This window comes from Patella vulgata, chromosome 5, assembly GCF_932274485.2.
Source record: "Patella vulgata chromosome 5, xgPatVulg1.2, whole genome shotgun sequence".
NCBI lineage: Eukaryota > Metazoa > Mollusca > Gastropoda > Patellidae > Patella > Patella vulgata.
In genome coordinates, this window is record NC_065883.2 from 64,241,646 (window position 1) to 64,253,274 (window position 11,629).

Sequence of the window (11,629 nt, forward strand, 5' to 3'; positions counted from 1 at the left end):
TGCGATATCATCGTTAAGCCCCATTGACAGACACACACGCGTCAATTTAAATCAAAGAAGTTAAATAATTAATAGCAATTAAAAGACTTGGACCATAAAATATATGAGAAATAGTTTCAAACAAAAAAATTAATAAAGACATTGTCTTTTCAGATGGCAATCGTCTAGTCCAAACAACAGGGGAGCTGGGATGGTTGAGTGAGTAGGGCGCTGATTCGCTAACCAGAAAGTCTGTGGTTCGATCCATGTGTTGGCAGAGAAGTTCCCACGTGGTTTCCCCTTGTCACTGGTGGAAGATAGAGGGTCGGGCAAGGCAGAGGGTTTAGTAGTTCGAATGGGTCGAAAAACCGAGGTCTCAGGTAGGCTACGCCTTGGCATATACGTAAAAGAACTCGTGGCAGTTCAAATGTTGTCCGGGCAAAATAGATAGAATTCAATTGTTGTCCGGACATTGATTTACCTCATTGCGTATGACCGTCTTCTTTGGCTCGGTTAGAGCAGAAAGTAAATAGAACGTTAAACCCTATTGCATTCCAAACAACAGACCTGTGATACCAGTATGCGATGGTTAGGGTTTTTGCGTGAAATCCAAATGTTTAACATTGAAAGACAACATTTTAGGGGTGGGTTCAGGATTTTCAGCAAGGGGTGGGGGTTCAGAAATTTGACATCACCATATTGAAGTTGTAGTGACCCCCACCCCTCCCTCCGACAATTTGAAACAAACGGTTGCCATAAAAAATACGTCCCTATTTGTAGTATTATCGGACTTCCTTGGTGCATTTGTTCTATTCGTGATCGTAACATATAACACTACAGGTTAAATGGTTCCTACAACGTTATTGTTAAGCTGGAATGGCTTCGAAGGTCCCTCGTTCTCAATAAATAATAGCTGCTCAAAATACCTGGGTGAGCTCTTACTAGTCTCGCTGAACCCCCTCCTTTATAAGCCCCTAGGTTGACCTTGACGTTAATTTCCATCCCAAATGTGAAATAAACCTCCCAATATCACAACCACAGGTGGGTGGGGCATTACCTTATCTTGTCTACCAACCATAAGTCAAAACACATATAGAATTTGATTGATATTTTGACAGTGGTTAGGATTTCACCAACATTTCAGTGTATAAATATATCATTCACGTTCATTAAGTACGTTTGATTTGAGTCTATAGAAAGAGTGAAGCAACAAAGACCAAATATTGTCTTAAGGATCAAAGTGTTACATATTTTGCAATAAAGGAAGAATAATGAAAATCAATAGGGTTCATCCTCTTATTTTTCCAATTGTCCACAAGAAATTAGAAAAAAAATGTTAGAAACTGTAGGCCCTATCGCCGTCACAAGGTTTTCAGAAAAGGGTGCTAACTTCGGGACATAAGGTTGACGAATGCCGAATATCAATAGGGTTAGTCCTCTCATGAACCCAATGTCTGTCAAAAACTGTGGCCTCTATCGCATTCATAGGTTTCGGATAACGGGGCATAACTTTGGTACAAAAGGTCGTGAAACGCTGATTATCGATAGGGCTCGTTCTCTCATGACCCCAGTGCTTCAAACCAAATTTAAAATCAATCCGTTTAAAAAACATGTCTTAATCATATTCACAAAGTTTTCGGAAGGAGCATAATTTCCATAGGGTCCACAAACTATGTACATATTCCACATTTTGCGTAAGAGACGGGGGGGGGGGGCATAACTTCGAAACGGAAGGTCCGATGCGCACCAAAATCGAACTTATCCAAGGTCTTTTAATTCTTAAAAGATATATCAAGGTTTGTCATCTAGAGGGCATGCTTTTCCACTATTTGCGTAATGAAGAGTGATCATTTTGACGGTACGTGTCTGTCCAATTTTAATGAAATTCGAACTCAACCATGACTATGATGTAACGGTGATATATTGAAACAGTTTTTAAAAACAATATAAATTTGCCACCTACATGTCATGTTTCGTACAATCAGGGGTCAGTTGGGTTCATGAGAGGATAAACCCTATCGATATTCAGCGAACTTTGCCAGAGCAAATAAAATTGTCACGGATTCGAGTGCAGGACGTTATTGAAATAAGAGGGTCTTTCTTTACCTTTCAAGTGCGACCTATTAATTTAATACCATTTGCCACCGTTAATTTGAAGATATATTTCTTTCTTCATCGCAATTGAACCCTCGTCCTGTCGATCACATCTTCAATAGAAGGCTTGATCTCGCTTTAACTACGTACGTCTTATCAAGGCCTTCACGTAATACCCTGCATATTTTGGCACTAATTTCGATTGGGTACAAGCCCAGCTTGTAAGCCTATCAGATTCCTTGATCGTCGCGAATACCAAGTCTCGCGCTTTGAAGCTAAAATGTCTACCTGTGATAATCGAGTTGCAAAGTTAAAGGTTCATTGAATGTTAAGGTTTCCGTGGAGGTCGCGATGTCACAACGTCTGATTGGACGCTACTGCTCACGGGTCTGTACTATAACATAGCTATAAGTTCGGGAATTGTGAAGTAAAGAAGCAAAGTCTAGATGTTGTAAAACTCGCAGTCGTTGCTTCAGGAACATGTGTCTATCAATTCTTCTTTCTTTCCCGTTCGTTTTACATCGTGAATTTATTTGCTTGGCCGCTACTATCACAGAGAGGGATGACGTCGGGAATAGTTAATTATCTCTCAATATTAACTTTTTATCTTCTGGCTCTGCAAATTACATTCTAAAATACTTTAAATTATTAAGAAAAGGTGTTTGAAGTATATCTGGATAAAAGATATTTATAGTGGAAGTCAGGGGCGTGCTGGCAGGGAGTTTAGGAGGACGGTGTCCTCCCAGCCCCCACCCCCCATTAAACAATAAGTCCACCCGTATAAGCGGGCCCCCCTGAGAGGTCTAATTTTCACGCGGAATCCCCTAAAAAAATTGAGAGTGCGCACGCGAAAAATCATACATACATCCCTCACTAATTTGAAAATTATGTAGTTTATTCTGTCTGTTAGTCTGGGGTCTTTATCAATCCTTGACCATTATATAAATTTCTCATGTTGACACTTTGTCAATATTCGTACTTTTCTCTTCATTATACGTATGTATATAAATTTTATTCCTTATTCAAATTTGCCTTTTTTCAAAAGTGCTCAATCAATCGGTGGTGCTGATAGCATAATTGCATTTCCTGCATATGTATATAAATTTTATTCCTTATTCAAATTTGCAATTTTTTCAAAAGTGCTCAATCAATCGGTGGTGCTGATAGCATAATTGCATTTGCTGCATTTTTGTGTTAGTATCATGTCTCATATAGAGTAAAGATTCATACATGTATTCATGCCTCGATATGTATAAGATGCAACTTATTATTTGGATAGAAATACATTGTATTAGCATTATATTAAGCAGACCTGTCATGAGTGTCTTGTGTAGTACAGTAGTATGTCTTATAGTCAAAATAGCAGCATAAATTTGGAAAATATGATACCTAGATTTCTCCCAGAAGTGCTTGCAAAACGCGTTTCCCGTTGTCAAATTTCACAAATTTTCTGGGGGAAGAACCCCCCTACGCGAAGACGTAAAATGAGTTAAAGGCACCAGTTCTGCAGGGGCCGGATTGCGTTATTACGTCCGATGTAAACAATCCACGTGTGGCCGACGCCGTATGATGTGTAGTCACACATATGAGACTGTAAGAGTATATCTGACAATTCAAAAAAGTAATTGCATGTCATTAGATAAGAGAACACGACAAAAATAGAAACAGTCCGTACCTTCACGGGTGTTTATTCATTCTATACTTATAAAAACATGGTAATGCACGGACTTTTTCTATTTTTCTTTCATGTTCTCTTATCTAGTGAGAGTCAATTTTGTTTATGAATTGTCAGATATCCTTTCACAGTCCCACACAACAACTTTTGGTCTTCGAAGGAATTATTAGTGAGCAGAAATTCGCCCATGTATCTGTTATCACCCGTCACTTCATTCAGTTATATAAAGGGATAACTCGCCACTTCCTATTGTTGAAAAATTGATTACTCATCTATCGTAGCAATGATCTCTGTGATAAAATAATATTTGGAACGTGTTTAACCACTTCTATCACATATGTGATAATGACTGGCACCAATATTGTCCTTTAACAGTTAATGGAATGGGAAGCAAACAGTGTTAAAAGCGTCTTATATTAATTGTTAAAAGATTGCAAGCTAACGCAACGGCAACACAAGGTGATTGTTTTATTCCACACAATTCTGTAATTTGCAATATGGTTAATCTTTTAGGTGTGCTTAATAACATATTTTATTTTTTTTATATATGTATGAATGTGAAAATCTGGGTTGTACTTTAATCCAACATATCCCCACTTTCAAAACAACGTAGTTAAACATTTAGACTGGCTCTTTGGCTACCTGCAAGATAATATAATGATTTAGTAATGTATTCAAAATACCGGAGTGTAGTCATAAAACTAGAATAAAACAGAAGTATTATTTTTATAGCCCACATAAAAATCTTTTACTAAATGGTAGAAAGCATTGGGTTCATACGAGGACGAACGCTAATGATTTCCAGAGTTCCGTGACTTTCGTTCCGGAGTCATCCCCCTTTTCCGAAAACATAGTGAACGCGATAGATGATGTAGTTTTTAACGGATGTTTTTCAAAATTGGTGGAAAGAATTGGTGTTCCGCGACTTTTTCATTATTGAACAAACCTTATCGATATTCAGTGTTCTGCGACTTTCCGTTTAAGGGTAATACCCTCTTTCCCGAAAACCTTGTGAACACGATTCTTGTAGCTTAAACGGATATTTTCAAATTAGATGGGAAGTAAATTTGATGAACCTATTGATTTTCAGTGTTCCGCGACTTTTCGTTCGGATTTACCCCCCCCCCCTTTCCCCTTAGAGGCTATATCTTTCAACAATTTTTTGTAAAATTTGGTGGAAATCTTTGGGGTCATGAGAGGATGAACTATCCGATCTAGAGATAATCCCCATTTGCCAAGTCTTGTGAACGCGATAGAGACTAGTTTTTACTGGACTTCTTTCAAATTTGTTGAGAAGCATTGGGGTCATTAGAGGATAAACCCTATCGATATTACGCGTTCTGCGACTTTCCGTTCCGAAGTTATCAAATTTGATCAACATCCAAGTTTTCCTTTCGGATAAGTTGCAGTTGAGACAGAGCTGCCATGGGCGTATTTTAATTGAGTTTTTTCATCAATTTTTTTTCATGACACAAACTACGTCATTTTAGAACTATCATATGGTTCAATTAAATTTCAATAATTCGCTCTTTAGGACAGGCGACCCTACCCCCGTAATGACGAATATATTTATCATAGTATAAACATATCATACCAAAAAGGTACCAGTGATTACAACTAGCATATTAAAGAATAATAAATTAATTATACTTACCCTTTACACTTGACATTGCCGACTGTATAATAGGCGTACTCAGTACTGTGTCCTATCAAAACATAAAACGAATAATATATACTTTTTACATAATAACCCCGGTAGTTATCTTATCTCGTGTCACAACTGTCTATTTCATTTAAACGTTTTCAACAGTATAATACGGATACTTATACTTAATGGAATGACGAATCGCAGCTTTTGACAACGATGATAATTAAAATAATATCTCTTAAGTCCTTTTCTACGCGGAGTACTGGATTAAGTATTCTTTTTTACTCTTGTACAAAATGATACAGGGAACCATATTGGTCCGATAAATAAAGCACTGGTTCACTAACCAAGAGGTTCCAGTAGTATAATCCCAGTGTTGAAGAAGACAGTTCTGGGATTTTCGAGCCTTTAAAAACAGTTGGCGGATTAAAGTGATTCTATGAAATAAACTGCTAATTTTGCAAGGTTAGGGGTTATTGAAGCCATGAACAGATGATTTAACTAGCCAGACCAATTGCTGGTACAATATATATTTTACATCCATAACTTCTGGATCCCAGCCATCTATTAAGCAGGAAGCTATTTAGCAGTGGACTATTTAGATGGATCCATTTAGCAGGAAGCTTTTTAGCGGGGGCTATTTAGTAGGGAGGCATTTAGTAGGGAGCCATGTAGCAGGAAGCTATTTAGCAGGGGGTGGGGGCTATTTAGTAGGGAGCCATTTAGCAGTGGACTATTTAGTAGGGAGACATTTAGCAGGAAGTTTTTTTAGCAGTGGACTATTTAGTAGGGAGCTATTTAGCAGGAACCTTTTTAGCAGTTGACTATTTAGTAGGGAGCCATTTAGCAGGAAGCTTTTTAGCGAGAGCTATTTAGTAGGGAGCCATTTAGTAGGGAGCCATGTAGCAGGAAGCTATTTAGCAGGGGTTGGGGGCTATTTAGTAGGGAGCCATTTAGCAGTGGACTATTTAGTAGGGAGCCATTTAGCAGGAACCTTTTTAGCAGTTGACTATTTAGTAGGGAGCCATTTAGCAGGAAGCTTTTTAGTGGGAGCTATTTAGTAGGGAGCCATTTAGTAGGGAGCCATGTAGCAGGAAGCTATTTAGCAGGGGGTTGGGGCTATTTAGTAGGGAGCCATTTAGCAGTGGACTATTTAGTGGGGAGCCATTTAGCAGGAAGTTTTTTAGCAGTGGACTATTTAGTAGGGAGTCATTTAGCAGGAACCTTTTTAGCAGTTGACTATTTAGTAGGGAGCCATTTAGCAGGAACCTTTTTAGCGGGGGCTATTTAGTAGGGAGCCATTTAGCAGGAAGCTATTTAGCAGGGGGGGGGGGCTATTTAGTAGGGAGCCATTTAGCAGGTAGCTATGTAGTAGGGAACCATTTAGCAGGAAGCTATTTCGCAGGATTATATTTGATTCTTATCTTGGGTGTTGTTCTCCTGTTCTTACTATTAGCGTAAAGTGGGACGGGAGTGCTAGTGTCCCTTTATTACTGCTGTAGTTTTGTTCTATTAAATAAGGAAGGGCGTGAGTGTGGAGCTGAACATGAACATAGTAAGCTGCAATCAAGTACCAAACGACCTGTGAATAAAGAAAAACAATCATTCGATTCTGTTTCCTAATGAGTGGGGGGGTAGAATTGAAAGTAAACTGACAACCCCAAGAACGTGAAGACGATCAAGATACACTTTAAGCCAGGACAAGGAAGTTACTGGTGACATATTAAATAGCAATAGAGTTCGTGGTGATGGTTAGCCCCGTCGCCCGTATTGCAATTTTCCTAAATTCATTTAGATAAATAAATAAAACTAAGACAAATTAATTGATTCTGAATATTATGGAAAGAATAATCAGGCTGTGAAATCTATTCTGGAAGTCATCGGTGAAAATCAGGGTCCGATTGAACTTGTATGGGGCCCTTACATCATCAATGAAAAACGGATATATTCCGTACGTACACTGAGTGCGATTGGTTTGTAGTATCTCTGGATTTGGATGGAACAGGGGAAGGGCGATACTGTATCCATTTTTGTCACAACATTTGAATCATTTTGTGAAATAAATTCGCCATGTGCTTCAATAGCCATGATCAGCTTCCGTATGTGGCCCCTACGTCGTTACTGCAGTGAACTGGGAGAGACTCCAAATGAAATTTAGTTGATATTGGATAACGGTCATTGTATGACGTCTAAGGTAGGAGTATCATTAATCTCCAGTCCCTATAATCGGAAATCCAAATCCCTAACCGGAATGTCTCCTATATTGACACAGGAAACCACTTAATCATTAAAATATGTACAAAAATGGATTCAGCGACATTGAAAACGTATATTTTGACACCAAACTTGATCCTTATGTAAAATTCAAATTTTCCCGCCAAAACTGACCGTCATCATGAATAATCCCTAATATTGACTTGGTGGTAACACTTATCACAAAAATGTGTATGGAACTGGATTCAATTACTTCGAAAACGTATATTTTGTTACCAAACTTGATCATATTATGATAGTTGGGTGGAAATTGTAATTTACAAGCCAAAACCGGGGTCCATTTTGGATTTTGGCCAATTTGATTTGGTCACGGATCTCGGACTGAGACATTTTTTGGTGATAATATACCAAAAACAGTGGTCGGCATTTCTATTGCAGCAACTGTCCGCACTTATGGTATCTTGCCTGGACTATATTTAAAACAATAACCATTTATACATACCTGTATCACCTGCCAAAATGGCGGTAATTGGTAGGTCCTCTTTATACCGAATATATCCCTCATCAACTCTTAATACCAAATCATTCTTTTCACAATTACATAGTAAACCATCAACACATGTATTATCAAGATGACATGCGCAATCCATCTGACCTTTGACGCCTCCAATTAAATAAGTTGCTAAGGCACCAGTACGTGTATTTAACCCAAATGACACACTATGGGCATTATAACATTCATATTTAATATATTGTTCACATTCTACCGAGGCTTCAACTATGTTTATGACTGTTTGCAGACCAATATCGTAGCTTATATTTCCAACATAACTTCTGTCTGCTTCGTAACCGTTAACATACGTTCTGTTAGCTACACCATGACCTATAAAATAACATGTCATCTTTTAGAGTATGTTCTATTGGCTACATAATGATCGTTAACAGTATGTTCTATACCCGTATCGCCCATCAAAATGGCTTATAATATACTCTTCAAAAAAAGTAGGGGATATTGAAATACAAATACCTATGCAGGTTGTGATATGATAAATAGACATGGACACTTGACATGCTTTGAGAATATGTTCACAAATGAAGAACTTATCGCCCCAACAGAACCACTGAGCTGCATGTGCGCACACGCAATAGCGCCATACATGTGGGAGGGGTTCATTGTCAAATCTGACATTTTAAGGAAGGGTTTATGAAAACTGCCGCTTGCTGGCTTATCCTATCCATGTTTGCTTTCCTATAGGTTCTTGCATAAAATTTACTGTTTAGCGTATGTTTGCTTTAGTGTGTTACGTTTAATTTGATCGGGAGACGTGTTCGTCAACGTCAACCGACAACACTGCAAGAATTGACCGTGGCACTGCAAGAGGAGTGGGAAAACGCCCCAACGGCGGACCCCCCCCCCCCCCCACGCTGAGCCCCTGGTCTAATATGAACTGTTTATGTTCATGTGTAGGCAATTGGCCTGTTATTAACATACACTGGTTACCTCTAATAAAAACAGCAGTGCATTTCTACAGTTTTGTGTTGTATTGAAATAAAATTAAACCATATGTTAGTCCCGAAATGACCTAGTTTGTGTCGAGTGGACGTTAAACCCCATTTCTCTCTCTCTCTCTCTATTGGCTACATCGTGGCCTATAACCTAATATGGGTTTCATCGGTGTGTTGGAGGAGGGGAGGGGGTGTCAGATATCTAACGCGTTTGTTTTAGATCATAATGTCAAGTGGTGTAATTTTGATCCCAAGCTTGAAATAAAATTGTACTTGATGCTAGTCCCGAAATGACAGTTTGTGTCAAGTGGGCATTAAACTCTCGATGCTAAAGTGCAACTTCTAGACGTGTTTATAATGATTCATTGATTTTTAATAATCCCCGTTTCTTCAGTGAATTGGAAGGAATTAAATATTAAATCAACTCTGCTTTCCACAATGACGCAGGGGAGACTGGGCAATTTGGAATTGTTAAACATTGAAGGCAACGTTACTCATTTACGGCAGCAAAGTCAAGTAAATAATTAATTAGAAACACAACTTTCCGGGCAAAAGTTCTCTCATATACTCTTTAAAAAAAGTGGGGGATATTCAGAAACAATACAAAACTGCGGAAATGCACTGTTGTTTTTATTAGAGGAGAGAGAGAAATGGGGTTTAACGTCCACTCAACACAAACTAGGTCATTTCGGGACTAACACATGGTTTAATTTTATTTCAATAATTCGCTTGCGCGTAGGGGTCTTTAGCAGTGGGAGGAAACCGGAGGACCCGGAGAAACCCCACGAGGTTGGACAGGTGACCCTACTCCTTGCCACGTACAACCGGGGATTCGAAACCACGCCAGTTGACTCAATGACAGACTTTATGGTACAGCGCGCACGTGCTAACCATTCAGCCAGGCGATACGTTTCAAGTCAGTAGCTTGAAGCGTATATATGGTATTAGTGTCAGTGGCCTGTGGCACGAAGTAACAGTATATTGTCGCATACATAATATATTATGTCAACGCTTGGGCGATATAATATATTATGTCAACGCTTGGAACTAGGATGGAGGTGACTAGGCATGAACTTGCAACGATAGATTTAATTGGCGCTTTGATAACCAATGAATGCTTTGGAGACATATTTTGGCGGTATTTTCCATCATGGAATCGGTAAGTTTCGATTGTTTTTTTCTTTTCTGTTTTTTCTCTCTTTCCTGTGTCCTAACCCTAACCCTAACCCTAACCCTAATCCGAAAGAAAAGTGCCCTTTTTTGAAATTCTGACATCACAGGTGCCCTTTTTCTGATAAGGATGCCCTCTTTTATTTACAGGGACACTTTCTATTGTTAAGGGGGTGGACCGGTCCCCATGGTCCAACCCCTGGATCCGCTCTGATGACGCGTACATTCCACTGAGTCTACAGGTCTAATATGCTAACACGCTTGGAGCGTCAACACAATATATTATGTCGCCCAAGCGTTGACATAATATATTATGTATGCGACAATATACTGTTACTTCGTGCCACAAGCCACTGACACTAATACCATATATACGCTTCAAGCTACTGACTTGAAACGTGCAGGGTGCTTCAGCCCCCCCCCCCCTTTATTAGAGGTGACCAGTGTATGTTAATAACAGGCCAATTGTACGGTGGCCTGTTAGTGCCATACACTGATTTATACATTTTTCGTGAAATTTACCTCATATGAGAGAAATCGCAGTGAAAACTGTGATAAATAAAAAAAAACATGAAAAACCTTTCCACCGCGGTGTAAATATTTTCTCCGTGGTGTAAACATTTTCACCGCTATGGAAAGGTTTTTAATGATGTTTTGATCAAAAGTGCCTGTCGTTCAATGTTAATTGACGACCTCGGAAACGGACAGAAAAAGTCCGCATTGTTACTAATGTTACTTATTTACATTAGTTTTAAAGAAAGTTTTAAAATTATACTTCATAAGGATTATAAAACACATCTAGTACACATAGACCTAAAGCAATAAGGCTAATGGTAATAGTTTGAATCCATATTAGTCCGGTGGCTGAAGGGGTGGGGGGAGTATAGCCACCCGAGCTGTGAATTTATAAGACCAAGTTTTGTGCCCCCACCCTCACATTTAAAAGTAATGTTTTTACCAAGCTCTAAGAAAATCATCATTTAAATCAGCGTGAACTCATTTGTCTTTTTGTCTAAATAATGAGTAATTGCTCCACCAATCCTCAGACATTCAGCAATTCGTCGTGCCATGCTTCTAACAAACCACCCAATCACGATTTGGGGCAATCTGACCCACTCCCCTTGCAGTGCCACGGCCAATTCTTGCAGTGTTGTCGGTTGACGTTGACGTCGACGAATACGTCTCCCGATGAAAATAAACGTAACACACTAAAGCAAAGATATGCTAAACAGTAAATCTTATGCAAGAACCGATAGGAATGCTAACATGCATAGATAAACCAGCTCGCGGCAGTTTTCATCAACCCTTCCTTGATGTGTCAAATTTGACAATGAACCCCTCCC

At 39.0% G+C, this 11,629-nt stretch overlaps 1 long non-coding RNA gene across 1 annotated transcript; it reads right to left on the reverse strand.

Annotated features, from left to right (window-relative positions):
* Positions 1-4,230: 4,230 nt before the first annotated feature.
* On the reverse strand, positions 4,231-8,482 carry LOC126820329 (uncharacterized). Its single transcript, XR_007679921.2, has 3 exons — positions 8,113-8,482; positions 5,403-5,454; positions 4,231-4,390 (listed from the first exon to the last, which is right to left on the reverse strand). It is a non-coding gene; the product is annotated as an uncharacterized LOC126820329 (long non-coding RNA).
* Positions 8,483-11,629: the final 3,147 nt, after the last annotated feature.